This window comes from Eulemur rufifrons, chromosome 13, assembly GCF_041146395.1.
Source record: "Eulemur rufifrons isolate Redbay chromosome 13, OSU_ERuf_1, whole genome shotgun sequence".
In the NCBI taxonomy this organism is placed as follows: Eukaryota; Metazoa; Chordata; class Mammalia; order Primates; family Lemuridae; genus Eulemur; species Eulemur rufifrons.
The window spans coordinates 4013326-4033356 of record NC_090995.1 but is presented as its reverse complement, the minus strand read 5'-3'; the positions used below and the strand labels follow the sequence as shown (position 1 = coordinate 4033356).

At 47.6% G+C, this 20031-nt stretch overlaps 1 protein-coding gene across 3 annotated transcripts in view; it reads right to left on the bottom strand.

Moving 5' to 3' along the window:
* TSPAN5 (tetraspanin 5) overlaps positions 1 to 20031 on the bottom strand; it is a 146565-nt gene that overhangs the window by 25177 nt on the left and 101357 nt on the right. The window lies entirely within an intron of this gene.

Below are 20031 nucleotides of genomic sequence, written 5' to 3'. Positions count from 1 at the left end.
GGCGGGCGTGAGGGACCGCAGGGCAGAGAGGAGGGTCTGGAGGAGCTGGTGACCCTCTCCTTACCATTGAGCCACTGTCAACTGCCCGGGTGAGACAGGGCACACAGAGCCCCGGTGTCCCTCAACAAGCTCTTGGTCACACCTTCAAAAGATAACACGGATCTCATCAAGTCCAACATAACCCAAAGAAAATTCCCAGATTCTTCTTTCAGAAGCATCGGTTACTTAAAGTGTAGTTCAGCACTTCCACCCCCCGTCCTGGCCCCAGCTCAGCTCCCTGGCCTCACGCACAACATGGAACACACGAATGACACACGTGATCGCGTTCAGCACCCAGCACCCATGCAGAGGTGCATCTCACACGTGCCCACAAGCCGCACGGCCCTGCTGATGAGCCACAGGGAGGGCGGGGAGGGGGTGCTGGGACGGGAGCAGCTGACAACCAGGGAAGACTTTCCATTCTAATTAGTCCTTACTGTGCTCCATCCGCTCTGAGACACACATCTCTCCCCACGTTCTAACATCTCTGACATTGGGATGGTCTTAAAAATCGATGGGATCTCATAGTTTGTTTTTTTCCCCCCCTTGATGATCCTTAAAATAATGGCGTGTTTTATTAATTAGGGTGCCACAGACTTGAGGACACTTTGTGCGGGACTGTCCGCCCACGAAGAGCTCAACCATCAGGACTGGGTATAATTGGCCACGAGGAACGAGACATCTCGCTCCTCATCTTTATTATCAATAGCGACCCTGCATTTCCTCTCCAAACACTGGAGAGAACAGAGAGTGGGCAGGTTGACAAGCAGTTTCGGTTGCTGGCAGGGGCGCACGCTGTTTACTTTCCTAACATCTTGATCAAGTTAAACGCCAGGAACGTTGTCCACCGAGAGGAGTGTGCGCAGAGAAGAAGGGAGGCTGGTCATTTTTTTACAGTTTCAAGGAAATCTGAGAACTGTCCACCTGGCAAGGGCTTCGCCAGTCACAGCAGGGAGTTGCTGACGCTTTGCAGGCAACAAATCCAAACGGGACTGAGACAACAGCAAGAGCAGAGGGAAAAGAGCAGACTGGGAACAACGCATGAGCTACTCTCTACGTGGGGCTGTTTTTAAAAGCACTTCCCAAGGCTCCCGCCAGTCTCTGACATGGAGGCAAGAGAGCATGCGACGCGTTCTGGGCCCTACACAGAAAAGCCTGTCCTGGGTTTGGCAAAAACCGAAGCCACCTTTCTTCCTCCCTCCACTCCTACAGCGGAGCTGCCCGAGAGTATTTAGAAAGATTTCTTGTTTCCGCATCCCAACAGACACACCGTGGTCAGCCCCTCTGCCGCCCTGGTCAGAGCAATATTTCACTTCGTGTTTCAGATCTGAAATAACAAACGATTCCCCCAGTGACCCAAAGCTACTTGGGACTCTGCGGTACAAAAATGAAACAATTCGGCACGCTACGCTCACACGGACAGAGGCAGAACAGGACAACTGACGAGCGAATGCACGGGCTCCGTCAGGCCTAGAAAGCACCGAGGGCAGCGACAGGCTGCGACTTCACTCGCCGGCATCAAACCCATCCAGCGACGTGGCCGACCTAACGCTGCAGCTTCTCCTGGACGAAGGTTTGGTTGTTTCCCCCGACGCAGCATTTAGTCGCAGTGTCACCGCAAGCAACGAGTGGGACGCTGCGGCACTGGGCGCTGCTGACGAGCCTGGGACGTGTGACCGCGGAGGGCGCCTGCCCAGTCGCTGCCATTCACTGGTCTTTGTCACTCGCCACACGTTGTGCTTGGTGCTCTGTATGCGATGCCTCTTCAAGCTTCTCAACAATTTTACTTTGAAATAGGCACCATTATTGCTCCCTCTTTAGGAAAGAGGAACGTGAGGCCCAGGGAGTTTCAATAACTTGTTCAGCCTCCAAGTTGGGGAGCGGAAACTCAAGCAAGAGTCCAAGTGTCACCAGTCCTGGGTAAGTTCCCGCTTCCCCCCGGGACGCAGACAGCGGAGGCATCCAGGCTAGAACCGCATGGCACACAAGGGGGACATCACACCTTCCTCTCCCAGCAAGCAAAGGGGGTGTGACCGGGGTAAAGAGAGACAGAAACCTCGTCTCCACGTAAAAACTGGCTGCAGAACACAAGTTCCCCACCCTGGTGTCAGCAATGGAGCGAAGCAGAAGGACCCAGGAATTGAATGCAATGGTGGGTCCACTTTCTCCTCTTTAAATAAAGTTCTCCCCTCTCCTCTGGGCACTTTGAACAATTTTTTTTCTTTCATGAACCATAGAAATAGCTTGGGAACCGGTGGCTTTCCAGAAAGAAGAGAGAGAAAAAAAAAAATAAGAGATTTTAAAACTCACACACAATTTCCTTTACCATCTTGCTCCTGTATTTCCTGCTTTGAAGGTGCATTTCCAAACAAGGGTTTAAGGATTTGGAAAAAGAGCACAGTTAAGGAAAACACTGGATACCTGAGCAAGCAAGCGGCGTGGACGGAGCCCGGGCCGCAGTTTGGCACAGACCTTCCGTGCTACGCCACCAGCAACGTCCTCCCCGCTACTCGTAGGCCATATGTTTTGTTTTAAAATCAAGTTGTTCCAGCTCCAAATAATTAAACAGAGAAGAGCCAAAAGACAGACAGGCACGCAGCACTGGAGGCAGATTCCGTTTCCCCTCCCCACCTCCTGAAGACAAGACGGCCACAAACCACCAAACTGACCTCATTCTGAAGCCCAGGGAGGCCCCCTTACGGGGAGAACAGCCGGGAACTCTTAAAGTCAACCCTTTATTCTCTGCAAGTAAAAACATATCGGAGGCATCTTTCCACATGGCAACACATGCAAATGTGCACTGCAAATGTTTGTCAACCCGATTTTTGATGTTTTGAAACAAATAATAACTTTGCCAAGATTTGCTGAATGCCAAGTAGGGCTAAAGAACAGTCATGTGTCACTCAACGATGGGGATGTGTTCTGAGAAATGCGTCACTGGAGGATTTTGCTGTTGGGTGAACATCGTAGACAGATGGTGTAGCCTATTGTTCCTAGGCTATAAGCCATACTGCGCTGAATACTGTAGGCAACTGTAACACAATAGTAAGTATTTGTGTATCTAAAAATGTCTAAATATAGAACAGGTACAGTAAACACAGGGTATTACAATCCTATGGGACCACCACTGTATACGCAGTCCATCCTTGACTGAAAAGATGTGCAGTGCGTGACTGTACCGAGTTTTACGTGAATTAGCTAAAACAGCACAGCCCAATATGGTAGCCTAGCTACCGTGCATTTGAAATGTGGCTAATTCAAAGTGAGGTGTGCCGGGAAGTGTAAAGTATACACTGGATTTTGAAGACTTCACATGAATAAAAAAGAATATAAAAATAAATAAATAAATAAAATAAAAAAATATATAAAAAAATCAATAAAGTTGATTTTTAAAGTTAAAAAAAGTCACTGTATTTCAATAAAAAGTTGATTGTAGAGCTAAACATAAGCCAAAGTAATGGAAAAAAAAGAATATAAAATATCTCATTAATATTTGCTTTATTATTATACATTGAAATAACATTTTGGATACACTGGGTTAAACAAAATATATTAATTGCACTTATTTCATTTTACCTTTTAAATACAGCTGCTGGAAGATGTGCATTCCACATGTGGTTTGCATTGCATTTCTAGGGAATAGCGCTAGCCTCAAGTATCCCACGACAATCCTGTGCATTAGATGTTGTTATTAACCCCATTTGATGGTAAGTCTTAGAAATTTTAAGTATTTCCCCCAACATCACACAGGTGGCTGAGCCGGGCTGCTTAGGAAACCTGAGTCCTCAGCCCAAGTTCAAAATTATCACGGTACTTTCCTAATATGTGCACAAAATGTTTGTCCACAGAGCCAGCCAGGGATGGGGAAGGGTAATGCTGTTTTAATGTGTAGGCACCACAGGTATCTCTTCCTGCCTGGGGGTTAGCCCAGCTCTCGGTGGAACCAGAGGGAGGGGCAGCGATGGAGGCCTGCCAGCCTTAGCCGGCAGACCTGACCCTTGGGAACTGCTGGTGAGGACGATGGCCCCAGGACGTGATGAAGGTGACTGGGCAGCTCTAGAGGGACACATCTGCCCCCTTTTCTCTGAGGCCTACAAGAGGGAGATCTCTTCCTCCATATCTGGTTGCTTTTGTCCTTGGTCAACTTCCAACATCTCGGAATGGGCCAGGGCCCCACTCTAACTGGTACAAAAATGGATATGTCAGGAAGCCACCCACCCATCCATCCATCCATCCATCCACCCACCCACAGTCTTCAACAGATCTTGGGTTCCTACTCTGTGCTAGATACTACTTTTCTCTTGGGATAAATGGAGATAAGAGAACCAGTTCCTGCCCTCAGTGAGCACACAGTTCAGTAAAAGAGAGAAAAAATCCACAGACTCAAAGAGCAAAAGGTAAAATCGCCCCAGTTGCTACAAAGGAGACGCAAATAAAGTCCAGGAAGGCTGCGAGAGGGATCTGACCCAGAGAGACGCCGGAAACACTGCCCCGAGTGCGGAGTCCGAAGGATGAGAAAGAGTCAGCGGGCAAAGCAAGGGGCAGAGTGTTTCTGGCAGCTGGAAGAGAATGTGCCAAGTCCCCGTGGTGAGGGGAGGGGGGCAAGCAAACCACTCAAAAGGCGACTGGTTGGAGCATGGAGGACGGGCAAGAGGGAAGGCTCTGCAGTTTTGCAATCAGAAATGCAGGCACGGACCAGCCCCTGCAGCCTGGTGAGTCACCCTGAGGAATCCAGTCACTCCCCTGAGGGCACAGGGAGCCATTCAAGACCGGCTGTGTGGGCTGGGCTGGGTGTGGGCTGGGTGTGGGCTGCAGGCCTTTATCAAGTCTGGGCTTTGGAAAAATGACGACTTGGGCTGCAGATAAGACTGGGGAGTCCAGAGTGGACCCACAGGGAGGTGACGGTGGAACGCAGGCAAGTCCTGATCACGTCCTGGATGGGAACGTGGTGGAGTGGACAGAACTGAAGCTACGGAGGAGCAAAAGTGCCATTTCCAGTGATGACTGGACCTGGTGCGGGCAGGGGGAGGAGAGGGGGGTGTTAAGGATAACACACACGTTTCTGGCATCTTCCGCATGGAGACTATAGCGTTTCAAAATTCTGAACTCCTATGTCCTGACAGAAATAACTCACGGGTGCTAATTTCCTAACTAGCTTGATATACTGGCATTTTCGAAGGACAGTTTTCTTTTATGCGTATTTTGGCTGCTGAGTTCTCTTTGGAGCAAATTGTGTACTTTATAGAATGAATTATTTAAAAATTTATATACATTTCCACACCCCCTGATTCTTTTATTCATAAAAAGAAGTGGTTATATATATGGTGTACATCAAGTTCACAGGCAACTCTTAAATTAATACTTAGCAATCCTCTCTGCTTAAAAAATAAGATTTAGGCCGGGCGAGGTGGCTCATGCCTGTAATCCTAGCACTCTGGGAGGCCGAGGTGGGAGGATCGCTTGAGCTCAGGAGTTCAAGACCAGCCTGAGCAAGAGCCAGACCCCCGTCTCTACTAAAAATAGAAAGAAATCAGCCAAACAACTAAAAATAGAAAAAATTAGCCAGGCATGGTGGCGAATGCGTGTAGTCCCAGCTACTCAGGAGGGTGAGGCAGGAGGATCGCTTGAGCCCAGGAGTTTGAGGTTGCTGTGAGCTAGGCTGACACCACGGCACTCTAGCCTAGGCAACAGAGTGAGACTCTGTCTCAAAATAAATAAATAAGATTTACATCACTGGCATCTGCTTAACACCCCATGAACATACTCCAAATAACAATTCGCAAGGCAAACATGTTAGAGGAAAACAAAAATCAAGTCAAACATCTCACTTAAATTGGAGTCTTAAAAATACCTAAATAACAATGGAAGGGGAAAAAACTGGCATTCTGATGAACTGCTAACGAAAATTTTAATCTCTGCCTGAATAAACAGGAGAGATGCATTTAAAACATTTGGCGCAGAAGGGAAGGAAGAGAAGAAGGGCCACAGGAAAGAGGTGTTTTCCTGAAGCTGAAACACATGTATTTTTCATTAGATACTTTCTGACACTTTAGTCTGAACAACACTCCGGTTCTGGCAGAGGTGGGTGGGATAGAGCAGTCCACACAAGTGTGCTACATACTTATGTTAACAAAAAAATGCCTTTATGGAGCAGGGACTTATTTATTTCACGAATTAAAAGCAAAGCCTCTGGGCATGATTCTTGCTATGGCAAAGGAGTAATCCTGAGCTAGTGGAAAACTCAATATGCAAAAAGTCAATCCTGGTTTTGCCACTGGGTCCTGGCGTCCCAGTTTGTGCATTCCAACATTCGGAATTCGTGACAAGATGGTGTGACTGATAAAGCTCACACTTGCAAACAAGAAGTCCCCCACTCGAGCCAGGGTCAAAGTCTGTCACTTCATCCTACCTAAGGGCCTCCTGCGCGTGGCTAAATGCACCCTGCTTGCTGAACCCCGACTCCAGGGCGTCACAGTTCCTGGATCTTGGGATCTTCACTCATTTGGCAAATATTTATTGAGCAGCTACTACAAGCGAGGCAGTCACCTAGGAGCTTTGGATAAATTAGGAGACAAAACAAAGTGTCTGCTCTTGCGGGGCTGACATTCTAGCTGGGGTGTGCAGAGAAAGAAAGGCAATAGAAGGAAACATACATGAGTGGATTGCACAGAAGGTGAACAGGTGAGAAGTGCTGGGACAAGAGAGCAGTGTCAGGGGACGGATCGTGTGGCAGATGCCAGGGGAGGCCCTGCAATATGGAAGTCCAGCAGACTGGGGAAGTCTCCGTTAGGAAAAGGACACAGAAGGGGGTGAAGGGCAGATGTCAGGAGCCAGACTGCGGCTCAGGGAGCAGCCTGGGTCATGGATGCGGATCTCTCATGAATGGTTTGATGCAATCTCCAGGCACCGAGCTCGCACCCTCTTCGACCAGTCAGTTCTCTGGGAATAGGTTAGTTCTCCCGAGAGCAGGTTGGCATAAAGCGAGGTTCCTCCCCCACCCCGTTCGGTCCCTCTTCACACACGTCTACTTTCTCTTTGACCGTCTCTGTCACGTTATGACGCAGCACAGAAGCCCCCACCAGAAGCCAGGGCCAGGCCTGCAGAACCACGAGCTAAGAAAACCTCTTTTCTTTATAAATTACCTGGTCTCAGGCATTCTGCCATAGCAACACAAAACAGACCAGGACAGGCCCTTAGACACAGATAAGAGACCGGATTAATTTCCATCCTGCTTTACTCCCGTGAACTACAAAACACGCAGAACAGACACGAAACCAACGGTGCTCGGGGACTAGCAGTGCTCTGGCAAAGGGTGTCGCTCCTTTCCAGATAACCGAGGGGGACACCAGCTGTTCCGCACGACCAGGCAAGCTGTTGGGACCCGGACGTGTGAAGGAATGCGAGCTGTCCAGAAAGCATCCAGCCACTGTTAACATAACGAGAGCGTATCACGTGGCTGGATAATTTCCAGTCGGCCCTTGTATACAATCCAGCTACGCGTCCACCTGAAGGCAAGAGCTGCTCTCTGCTTGCTGGTTGAAATACAGAAGCAGAACGATACAGCTAAAATGCAGGGGATGGTTCTGGAAGCAACAGCACATGGTAGAGCCCGGGAAGGGGGTGAGAAGGCGCAGGGAAGGAGGCCTGTTTGGAGGTACCCAAGCATTTTGGACCTGTGCCCCCTTCTCCATTTCCCAGAGGATAAAAGGGCTCTTTGCCTTTGAACTTGCACGACACCAGGAGAAGGCCCGGGCACCCCTGGAAGCAATGTCTACAATCCAGGGATGGTCTTGTTTGGAAACGCCTTTGTTAGAGTTTGAAGCTTGACATTTTGGCAAGAACTGGTAATCCGAGAGGGGAGGGGAGAGAAAACCGAGGACCATGTCAGCGATCAAACTGATATTCTTGGAAATCACCCAGGCAAGGCAAGCACGTAAAAAGGAACGTGAGAGACCAGCCGGCCCCTCTGGATGGAAACAAGGAGACAGCAAGTTTACAGCCCGCTAATCTTCGCCAGTCTCAGAAAAACACAGGCCTGGGCTATGCTGTGTGTACCTCCCTAGTTAGATAAAACCAAGGCTGAAAATGTTCTGAAGGCTGAGAAGGACCGAATAACTCAAGTGTTTCAAACCAGAGGCAGAAGTGAGTTATCTCTAGACAAACATCAGCCTTTGTGGGTCTAAGGTCCCGCTGTGTGCGTGAAATAGCTGAGCTGTGCGCTTTCGCTAGTGGCAGCTTTGAAAGTTGAAAACTCACTGTTTTTGTGCTGAAATGTATTGACATTTTAACAAAAAAATCTTAGGCACGATTTAAGGGTTAATGCGAATAAAAATCAAAATGGGATCACTGTTCTTTAAGGCACAAGTAGAATCGTATCGTTCAATTTATTTAATGAGTATCCTCAGGATGTGTCAGGTACCGTGCTGGGTGCCAGCGACAGACAGGTGAAAAGGTGACAGATGAGATCTTTTCTTAAAGAGCTACTGGTCGAGGGGGAGTGGGTGGGAGACATAAATAAAACCACAACTCAATTACAGGGAAGGCAGCCTTCCCGGAGGCGCACATGGGTTGCCATGGAAACACAGGGGCTGTGCCATCACTGCAGGGGTCAGAGGGAGCTTCCTAGGAAGTGACACTTGAACTGTATTTTAAAGGGAAGGCGAGAGAGGAAGACCATCTCCTGGTGGCAACAGCTTACAGGACAGGATCAAAGCCTGACTCAGCACGTCCCTTTAGGAACCTGCAGGAGGTTCCAGGGCTGGAGCAGAGACAGCCCCGGTTCTCCCGGTTCTCCCAGCGTGGTTCCCACTCCAGCACCAGCACCCGGGAAGCTCAGCAGGGCTCATGAGCATGGCTTACAGGTGTTGCGGGTCCAAGGGACACCAAGCCACAGGAAGCCAACCAAGGGTTTTAAGCGAAACAGTGATCAGATTTGCTTTTTAGAAAAATCTTTCCAGGGCAGTACAGAGGATGAGTTGAAGAGCAGTGAGGCTGTGGGCAGCGGGACAAATTGGGAGGCTACTAATCCTGGAGAGAACGACGCCAGCTGAGAAAGGAGGAGTCAGCGCAGCAGGGTGAAGACAGCAGATCAAGAGGCAGAGACTCGTCCAGGACTCGTGACAGGAGGCAGCAGGGTGGACGGCTAAGGCCAGGGCCCTTGAATCAGCACGCCTGGGTTTGAATCCTAAATACGGGATCTTAGGCAACCACCTAGGACCTCCCTATTCCTCAGTTTCTAATCTACAAAATGGGGGTATTAAAGTCTACAAAAACATAAGCTCCATGGGAGCAGGAATCTTTGTTTAGTTCATTTTGTATCCCCCAAAGGCAGCACAGTGTGCACACCTCACAGTAGGTCTTTTTTTGTTGTTTTTTGGGGGGACAGAGTTTCGCTCTGTGGCCAGGCTAGAGTGCCGTGGCGTCAGCCTCGTTCACAGCAACCTCAAACTCCTGGGCTCAAGTGATCCTCCTGCCTCAGCCTCCCAAGGAGCTAGGATTAAAGGTGTGAGCCACCATGCCTGGCCCACAGTAGGTCTTAAATAAATATATGTTGAATGAATGAGGGAGAATCTTGGGGGAGAGAAGAAAGAGAGGAATCTAAGACAATGTCCGGGGTTTCAGCTTAAGCAATTTGGTAGGCTGATGGCATCATTTACAAAGTTAGGAATACTGGAAGTAGAGAATATTTTAGGGGAAAGATCAGTTTTAGATTTTAGTTTTGGATATGTTACCCTCAGGACAGATGTCAGACACTGACGTGGAAATATCCTGGTGTAGACATGTGGGAGTCTAGAGGCTGGACAGCAAGGTGACTCCAAAGTCGCACTTAGCTTAGAGTTCAGGTTCCACCACTTACAATGTAACCTTGGACGAGTAATTTAACCTGTCTGTCCTCCGTTTCTTCCTCTGCAAGATACAGACAATAGTGGGATCTGTACCACAGGGTCACTGGGAAAACTCAGCGAGATGATGGAAGTAACGTGCTTAGCAAAGTGCCAGGCACATAGAATATGCTCAGTAAATGTCACTGTGGTTACTGTTAAGAGACGAGGACCCAGACTGTCCGGGAGAACACTGAGGTGTATGGGGAAGCACACAGAGGGGACCGGAAGGGGAGACCGAGAGGCAGCAGGTACAAGGACGGCAGGAACCAGGGAGCAGAGGCGCCAGCTGAGCCCACGCGGCACTCAGGCGTTCAGGAGGGACAGTGGCCGGCTCTGCGCACGGGGGTTCCAACAGTGGAGACTGCTCGTGTCCAATGACATTGAAAGGAAAACACTGCGCGACGAGACAGCATTAACAAAGGTAACTTCCCTCAGCTCACATGAGCCCCTGACTCCAGCGCCACCAGACACTGCCCTGGTGTGGCCTGGCGAGACCCAAGATCAGCGGAGGGGGATGGAAACCGCCAGAAAGGAACTCAGGGCTGGCCTGGGGTTGCCCTGTATTGGCTGAGGACAATCTTTGTCTTACACAGGAGATACGGTGAGGCAGAGTTATGCGATGTGCTCCAAAGGTCTGCAGACTGGGTGTCAGGACAGCCCAGGTGCGGAGCCAGGCTGGACATTAACAGGCTGTGTGACCATGGTCAGGTCACAGAACAACGGTCTCCTCGAGTGGAAATGGGTAGTAACAACCCCTTCCCTGACCACACAGAACCGTGGCTACCAAACGCAAGGGAAGACATTTGAAAACACTATGCTATAGATAGATGCCAAATTAAAATGCCGCATCTTACCCATCTGCTCAGTAACAGAGACACACGCTGCGGCTCCTGGCCATGTCACCTGGCACACGCGCTGCCCTCAGAAATCAGAGCAATGAGTCACTCACGGAATCAGCGCGTGTCTGGTACCTGTTTCCACAGTACTCTGTGTTGGGAGACGATTCTCTCACGTGCCTGCACTTCTCATCAGCAAGGCACTGGCTGGAATTACAAGCGAGTCTTTGTTCCGGGCTGTCTTTTCAAGACAATCTGTACAGCAGACAGCTTTGGAAGACACAGACTGTTTCTTTACAGAGCAAGGATCAGGCAAACTTACTGCCCGTTATAAAAACCTGGAGTTCCCTAAGTTCGGGCTCCCTCTCCTACAAAACAACCCGCTACACATGCAGGCGTCACCTGGTCCCCTCTGCAGCGCCCCGTAGGGACCAGGGCTTAGGGAAAATGCACAGAAATGCTGATCCTCTGGCCCCTGGTACTGCTGGGATCAATAAAGCCCTACGCTCTGCCCCAGGAGTCTGGTGTCTTCTGCCAGTGTCCATGACTCCGTGGCCGGGTACGTCGTTAGGTGGCCTGTGGAGTGACATCTCAGACCCTTTACAGCTCTTGACCCTTAGGGTATGACTTTATGTTACAGAAGAGGGTTTGGTGTTTTCCTCCCACCCAGTAGCCTGTCCTCCAGCGCCCGCTTCTTGCTCCAGCTTGTCCCATCGGAAGTGAGCCCTGTCCAAGCCGGATACGCTCTTTCTGGTATTTCAGAAAAACTTAACACAAACCCTCTCTGCATCTATGTATCTGTGTATGTTTTTAAATTTTGTTTTCTGTGGGGTTTTTTTGGTTGTTGTTTCATTGATGAAATCTACTTTCTTTTCTAAGAAACTTAAGGCATTTACATACTGGCGGGGGTAAAAGTGACTTGTCACTAAGCAGATCTCGGTGCTACAATGTATACCTCTTTCATTTGAAATGTTCTCATTTCATTGTAAGTATTAAAAATTCCTAAGAAATGCATGTTTCGGGTGAATTTCAGTAACCGTTTGCCTTGGTTGGAAATGACGACTGAAGAACACCAGGAGGACGTGACTTCGCTCTTCAGGGATTATATGGAACGAGCTTGGTGGCATTTGCCGTGGACTTGTGAGCACCCACGGACTCCACACCCGCCACCTTTGGGCAAAGCCCCTACGGAAAACTATACTCAGAGTCCGCTGACTTCTTGGTGCAACTCAGAATCCTTCTTCAAAATGAAACCTTCCTGGATAAATTGGTAACGAGGCAGCCAAAAAAATCATCCTGGAGAACCTCAAGTTCATAGTACAATGAGCACGGCATTTTCTCCCAGGGGCCCTCCTGAAATGCGAAATCCCCAGGGAAACAAGCTGCCTCCTACGTGCCATGGAGCCCGCGTCGTAGCTGTCACAGGAGTCACCGTTCTGATCAAACCAAACACTCACAAAAAGAACGATGGCAGGTGCCTTCATCTCAGGTTCCTTTTGACATTTCCATACCCATGTTGAAAATCCCCTTCCTAGTTGTCCTGGATCGACGTCATCTTTCTGATGCTTTATATTCAGCCAAAACCTACGACATCTTGAGAGATGAATGCAGGCTACGGGGCGCACAATCAGGAGACCCGGATCCATTGATTACCATGTGAAAGGCGGCCTAGAGGCAATTAGTCCTTTGTTGCGGATGACAAATAACCTCCACATAAAATGTTCTATACACTGAGGCATCTCTGATCCGTCTCACTGGCTCAGCGACTCGCAAAGCAGGAGGGAGGGTGGGTGGGTGAAAACAAAAGGGCAGCCTGGCGGCACCATTCAGTTATTTATTCTGTATGTTCGGCTCAGTTTTTCCTCTTTCCAACTTTTCATGGCACTATAAAAAGACATGGAATGGATTCCTTTCAACCGAGGACATCAGCACTGCATACTAAGAAGCGAAGTATTGGCAGAAGCCACATACGCCACCAAATATCAACCTGCTCTCTCCGGTTAGGTATTTTCAGCAAGGGAAATGGGCTTTGACAAATCGCTCTTTTATTTGTGCTTTTATAAAAGAGTTTATGACACAGACTCTTGGAAATTAATTTACATACAAGACAAACCATTCACAGCTTCAGGAAAGAAGGCTGAGTTCTCACCAGGCACGGCCTCGGAAACCACCCATGTGTGCACACTCTGGAATTTTCCTTCTCTGTTAGAATTGTTTGGAAGAGTCTCTTGATGAACAGCAGCATGAGGGAGATGAATACGCTGTACTTACTTCCTTCGGTTTAAAGATTTCCGTAACTTTTTGTTCTCTGAATGAAAAAGCAGCATGGTATTAAAGTGATCTGAAGACACAAAACAATCTGCTACGGGATGAACATGCTTCTAAAATGATTTATTAATTCAGATGAATGTGAAAAATCAGGATGGAAATAAAGTGCACTGAAAATTTCCTCCAGTTAAAAGAGAAAGTATAAAGGGACCATATGAATTATAAATAGTAACACAGTCAAATAAGCCTGACCTCTGGTGACAAACCTTGGTTCAAATCTGGGCCCCAGCATCCACCAGATGTGACCTGGGCATATTGACAGAGTCTCGATTTTCTCACTTGTAAAGGGAGGCAGTAATAGCATTCACATAGGATTGAAGTCGGGAAGTCATGAGTTAAGGTACGCATTTCGTGTACAGCAGGCACTTAATAAACACACTATCACTGCAATTAAAAATGTGATGGAAAAAGTCTCTTCAGCACAAAATAAGGTCACTTTTCAGATCAAAAGAAACTATTACGTCATCTGTGCATTATTCAATTCATCCAGCAGATTTTTATCAGAACTGAAAATAGTATATACTGTGGGGAAAAACGATTACAAAGAGGATTTAAAGATCTTTCTTTTTTCCTTTTGCAAGAAACTTCTTTTCATTTTCAATGTAAGATTGCATTTAAAGCTGTTTAACCAGACAGGGTCGTCATGGGAAAGTAAACCGCTGACAGAATATATTAGGTTCACATTAATTTATAGTGGGAGCATAATGCTTATGAAAAATCAGCTGGCTGGAAGCCCACGGTTTGCCCTTGAGCCCGGCTAGCAGGGAAGTTTTGTGCAACGTGATTAGTGAATGAGGAGACCCTGGGTGATTAATTAGTGCTCCATGTCAATCCTATCAGACCGGCTTTCAGCCAGTAACGTAAATAAGCCACCCGATCTTAACTTCCTCATCTCCAAACTGACTTCCACGTGAACACGACTTTCTCGAGCACGTTAAATATTGAAGGAAGATTTTCTCCAAATCTCCTTTAAGACAAATCCTGCTTCCTTTGCCACACATTTTAGCTCTGGTAAATGGCAGACTAGAAGGGAAAGAATCTAAATAAGGAAGCTTGTCTGCAAATTCTCTGAGTACCGAATTAAACTCGTTTCATAAATCCGTGTAACTGACGCTCAAAAGAGAAAAATCTGCCTATAGCTGAACATCTTCACTACATACACCTAGAAAGAATCCATCAGTCTTTTGAAAAAGAAAGTCATCATAAAAACACCGCACCAGTAACATTTTCCAGATTTTACTATGCGGTTATCAGTGTTTTTTAAAAAAAATCTTTTTACTGTTTGCTTCATGAAGTGATTAATAATCTGTTTTCAACCTATGATTTCTTAGAAATTTTTGATATGTATTTTATCAAGGCACTGTCTCAAGACAGACGTTGCTATGGCTCGATCTGTTAGTTGATATAGCTGCTTACGTAGTTTTCTGCTGTCTATTGCTATTTCAGTCAAGCTTCTTAAATTAGATTAAAAGGGGAAAGAAAGAACTTTCCTAAATTAAATCAGTTCTTGTAAATGAGGTCAACCTTTGGGTGGATAATTTGTGTGTAAACATAAAATGGGCCTACTCTTCTTGAAATCTCATCATTAGTCAGGCTCTCAAAACTGGGCTCAGATGGGAGACGGAGCGCACAGCAGGTCCTGGAATGATGTTGTTTTGGTCCATGTTGCCACGTAGCTTTGTTATGATGTTGATGAGGGAGGGAAAAAAAAGATTGATTCCTGGCTGCGGCTACCAGCTGTGTGGAGTTTGCACATTTCCCCCACGTCTGCGTGGATTTTCTCCAGGTACTCTGGTGTCCTCCCATACCCCAAACATGTGCATTTCTGTTCACTGGTGTGTCTACACGGTCCCAGTCGGAGTGAGCATGCGGGGGGGGGGGGGGGGTCCCCTGGTGCAATGGCGTCCCATCCAGGGCTGGTTCCCACCTTGCGCCCCGAGCTGCTGGTATAGGCTCCGTCCACCCACAACCCTGAACTGGAATCACTGGATAAATAATCCTCTTGTTTTTATTAATCTTTCTTAAATGTCTATATAGCTCAGATTTATTTCAATGTTTAATGTTAGAGGTGTTTTGGTCTTTATTTACAAGTCCCGTAGTGTTTCTGTGACCAGAAATACGCCATAGGAACTTAACTCTTGTTCATTAGCCGATGGTAAACTGGTTTTGTTATACATACGTGGTTTTGCTTAAAGCTGCAGTTTCCAAATTGAAGATGTTAAGCAAGGACTTACTGTATAATTAAGATAGAAATACTTTATTCTGGTCTGTATAATATTTTTTCATTGTAGATGAAAGGCGCCGTATGAATAAAACACTGTACATAAATACCCTCCCACACAGGATCTACAGACCAGTGTGTACACACAAACATCTCTAGAAGTGTCTTATGCTATAAAATACACATCTCACAGGCTAAAACCAGTATTTGTTACAAGTTTCAAAGGCCTAAGATTTAAAGATATCAAGCTGGGCTTAATGAGAGAGAAGGCTGATTTTCACTCAAACACTGTTAGAGCTGAGAGAAGCCTCTGAAATCCAGCATAGTCATGTCAAGAAACAGGAAATTGAGACTCTCCACTGGGAAGCTAGAATCCCAATCCTAACCTAGTATAATTCTTTTTCAGATACCTAAGAAATCTAAGGCAGGCCAGATGAAAACATCCGATCCAGACAGTAGTCATGGCAAGAGGCCACCCCCTTCCAAGGGTACACATGCAAACTCTAACGTATGGCTTTCAGATGTCACACAAAGGCAAGGAAGTGGCCAGGACGCCATGCTACATTCATGGGCTGATAAATGACGGTTCACAGAGCTGATGCCCTGATGGGACTTATCATCTTGCCGTAGAGATAAGTTATAAATCAATCATGAACATAAAAGCCCATCTGCAGTAAATCCCATAAATGAAACTGAGAAAAAAAAAACAGTAAGTTCAGAAAAGGCCACCAGACAGCAAGATGAGGGAAGATTTCGTGAGGGGGTACGGGCCTCGAGGGAGGGGGAGAATTCCAAGACATGGGGATGGAGGGCCTTCTAGACTACTGTTCTCCAAACAGCAGGTGGCAACATGCTTGACATCAATTTAATGAGTCAGGACCAGCATTTTCTTCCTCGATGAAATGGAACCGAATGTCCCTGCATGTGGCAAGATACTGTACTATTTCATGAATCTTGTTTCACGTGTAAAATGTATTTCATACTGAGGGTAGTGGTCAAAAAGTTTGCTCTTTTTATGGAATATAAAGAGTGAAGTTTTCTCTCCGGCTAGAAAATTAAGAACTTAGTTAGGAGGCCATTCCAGGCCAACATCTAAAACATGGCATCAAAGAATTCAGATTTTGTACTGTGGGGACAAAGAGGTCATTATGCAGTTTTAGTTTTTTATCTTCTCTAAGCTGTATTGTCACCAACTGTGTGCAGTCCCTCACACACATGATCTTGCTTAATTGGAACCACCACTCTTTCGGGTGGGTATTATCACCTGCATTCTAGAAGAGGGAAATGAAAACCACAGCGATTATATAACCAGCCCATAAAATGAAGCCAGCCTTTTGAATCCAAAGCTCATGATGTTTAAAAAAGACACAACACAAAATTATGAAAGGATCAGAGCTGGGCTTTAGAAATCTTAATCTTGTACCTTCAAAGAGCTGAAATGAATAGATGTTAGACAACTATATCATTAGCAGGGGTTTCTTTTGATCACTCAATTTCAGAATATTAAGATCAATTTAAATACACTCCAAATCCTAGGCAAAAAAAAAAAAAAAAAAAAAAAAATCACACGAAACCCAAGGGTTATAACTGCTCTTAACAACCTTGAAAAGATTTAAGTGAAGGTTCTTATTTCTCAATAGCTACGTTAATATCCCCTTACTTCACTCTGCAGCAATGAAGTTAATGACTGTTATCACCTGGAAAATGCTTTGAAGAAAATACAAAAATAGGTAAAAATGCAGAAGTCTGCCTAGAGCAGAAATGTAACATACAAGGAGGAACCCACTGCTTTTCTCAGACTGGCTCACTCCAGCCTCTGCTCTCATCCCAGACGCCCCGTGTGATCCTGCCCACCTCCGGGGACAGCTGTGAGGACTAATGGTGTCATCTGTGAAGAGCACAGAGCTCCCTGGAAAAGGAAGGCTGTAAAGAGCCCGGATATTATCACCAGAGGCAGCTGAGAACATGCCAACAGTCGACTCAGAATACAAAAATGTAAAAAAGAAATAACAGGAGAGAGGATAATGGTGTGTCTAATTTAAAGGGGAAAAAAGAATTTGGAAGTAGCTATTTCTGATGAATATGGAAGATCCGGGTATTGAGCAATGAAAGAGAAATATTCTTCCTCCCCTTCCACCCTTCACACCAAGGATCAAAAAAGCCGCTCTACACACCCAGAATAACCCGACTGCCCAACGGGCAGAGGAACCAGGAAGGCAAAAGTGTTCCTCTGTCCCATGTATGGGCTGGGTAGAGACATGTGTCCTAGGTACCCAGCAAAGCAGAGACACCGGCTGTGCACAGGGTCTTGCTCTCCTCTGTGCACACTCAGAATGATCTAGTCAATGCTTCCTGGCTCACCGATGGACCCTCTTTGGAACAAAACCGTAAGAGACCCTCCATGTTGACATACATCATTTTTTATTAAAATAGTCCTTAAATGTGCAGAAACGTAAAACTGGCATAAAATCCGAAACAAATTTATAAATCGACTAGCAAGCGCACTATCAAAGCAACAGAACTCAAACTAGCCACCATAATTAAATGTAACAGATGATGTTTTTTTGTGCTGTCACTAAAACACTGATGGAGCATCCAGCCTGGTTCTATATTTAATCTGTTTTGGTATCTCGGCTTTCACAAATGTTTACAGAGAGAACACCTGTTTACATAAGCGTGTTGAGCAGAACAGCAAAAAACCTAGAGGCCAGATTGGGATTATGACACTTCATACTTAACCCAAAGTCAGCCAGTTACGATCAGATGTCACAATAACTCTACAGAGGGCTCTGACGCACTTGCGCAGGGTTAGCACGCGAGCATCACTGAAATTTACATCGAACGGGTGTCTACCCCGTCCCTGCTGACATGAGAAACAGGAACTTTCACTGCGTGTTTACCGGCTGTGCCTACTCCTATGAACCACCGTGCGAGGCGCGCGTGTGAGGGCTGGACCCGCCCACACTCTGCGGAAATGAGGGTACCACGCTGCCTGCTCCCACGCTAGTATGACCACACTGCAAATGACTTTTCCTTTGTCTCATTCAGGCTCCACAATAAGCCTGGGGAGAGGTACTATTATTATCCCCATTTAACAGATGAGAACACAGCTGGGTTAAGCGACTCACCCGCGGTCACACAGACTGATGGTGGTAGAGCCAGGACACAAAACCAGACCCCAAGCTCTGACCCACACGTGCCTCCTGACCACGTTAAGTCCCCGGGCGGTGCAGCACGTTGCGATGCCGTCCACTCCGCTGCTGTCCACCCGGCCACCTCCTAGCTCGGTGGACAGGAGGGACTGGCTGCTGCTGCCAGGAGCCAACGAGAGAGAGAGACAGGCTCAGGGCACATCCTCTGACATGGCCAGAGACGTTCAGGGATGAAAAGTCCCCAAGACTGAGAGGCAGTGATGACAGCTACCTTTTGCTCACACCAGCCTGTGCCAGGGGCCATAGGTACCTTCTGTCTATGACTAATTCTCATCACCCTGTGAAGCAGACAATGACAGTTTCCCATCACACAAGTTGGGAAACTGAGGCTCAGAGGCAACAGAGCTCTAGGGAGCAGTCTGAGGCCAGGGCTCCCTGAAGCCGCAGCTGATTCAGCTCCTGCAGGTGCAAGCTCCACTCCACCTGGCTTCTGCTAGGACTGGGTGGTGCGAACCAGACTTGGGAAGAGAAGAATGGAGCTAAACCAAGAACCAACAAAGATGTCAGAGGTCATCTAATCTAATCTTTTCATTTGCAGAGTGAACTAGAGAGGGTACTAGATTCACATGGGATTATATAGCTTTTATATTTTTAACTAAAAGCAGTGAACCTTGATAACGTGCCAGAAATGGTCGCAGGACCTTTAAATATACTCATTTAGTTCCCATGACACCCCCATTAGGCAGGTACCCATATTACAGATGAGGAACCTACGGTGTTTAAGTAATTTTTATTCAAGATCTTTCTGCTGCCAAATCTCATGCTCCCGACACGACACCTCGCCGTCCTCCCGGCCAGCCACGGTGCAGCCGGTGTTTAGGCCTCCAGCTCTGTCCCCCCACGAGGAGGCGGCAAGGACCTGGCACGAGGGTCTGTGACAAGCTCAGCTGGGCCGTGTCTTGTGTCCTCATCCGTCTGCACCTACATGCATTCGTCCCACGATGAAAGGCCGGCAGGGTCGTCTGGTTTTGCTGTTTTCTCCGTGGCACCAGCATGCTCGGTGCTGCTTCCCTTGGACGAAGGGTGGGGTTCACCTGCCCCCGTGTGAGCCGGGCTGAACGGATTCCAGCCGGCCGAGGGATGTGAGGGGCTCTCCTGATGCCCTGAGATGGGGGTCTGGGGGCCCTGGCGCCTGAGATGCCAGACAGTGTCGCATCAGCAGCGACAGGGAAAGACACGCTCGCGGGAAGGCTCGAGCATCTCAGACTCACGCAGGGAACCGGCACCCTGGATCCAGCGTGGGAAACAGACCGCTTAAGGCCTGAACCGGAGGATTTGTAAAGGGCTCCGCAGTCCACTGCTGCTTAGGCAGCTGCTCCAGTCTCAGAACGACGACTTTGGACACTGCACCTTTGGGCGGAGAGGCCAAAGCGCAGAGCACTAAGTTACTTTGTGGCTGTCTCGGCTGCTCCCGCCTTTGGCCACCAATGAGTCCAGCCTGGGACAGAGGATCCAGGGGTCTCCTCTGGCTGGGGCAGGCTGGGGCAGGCAGGGCAGGAGGCCAGGTACTG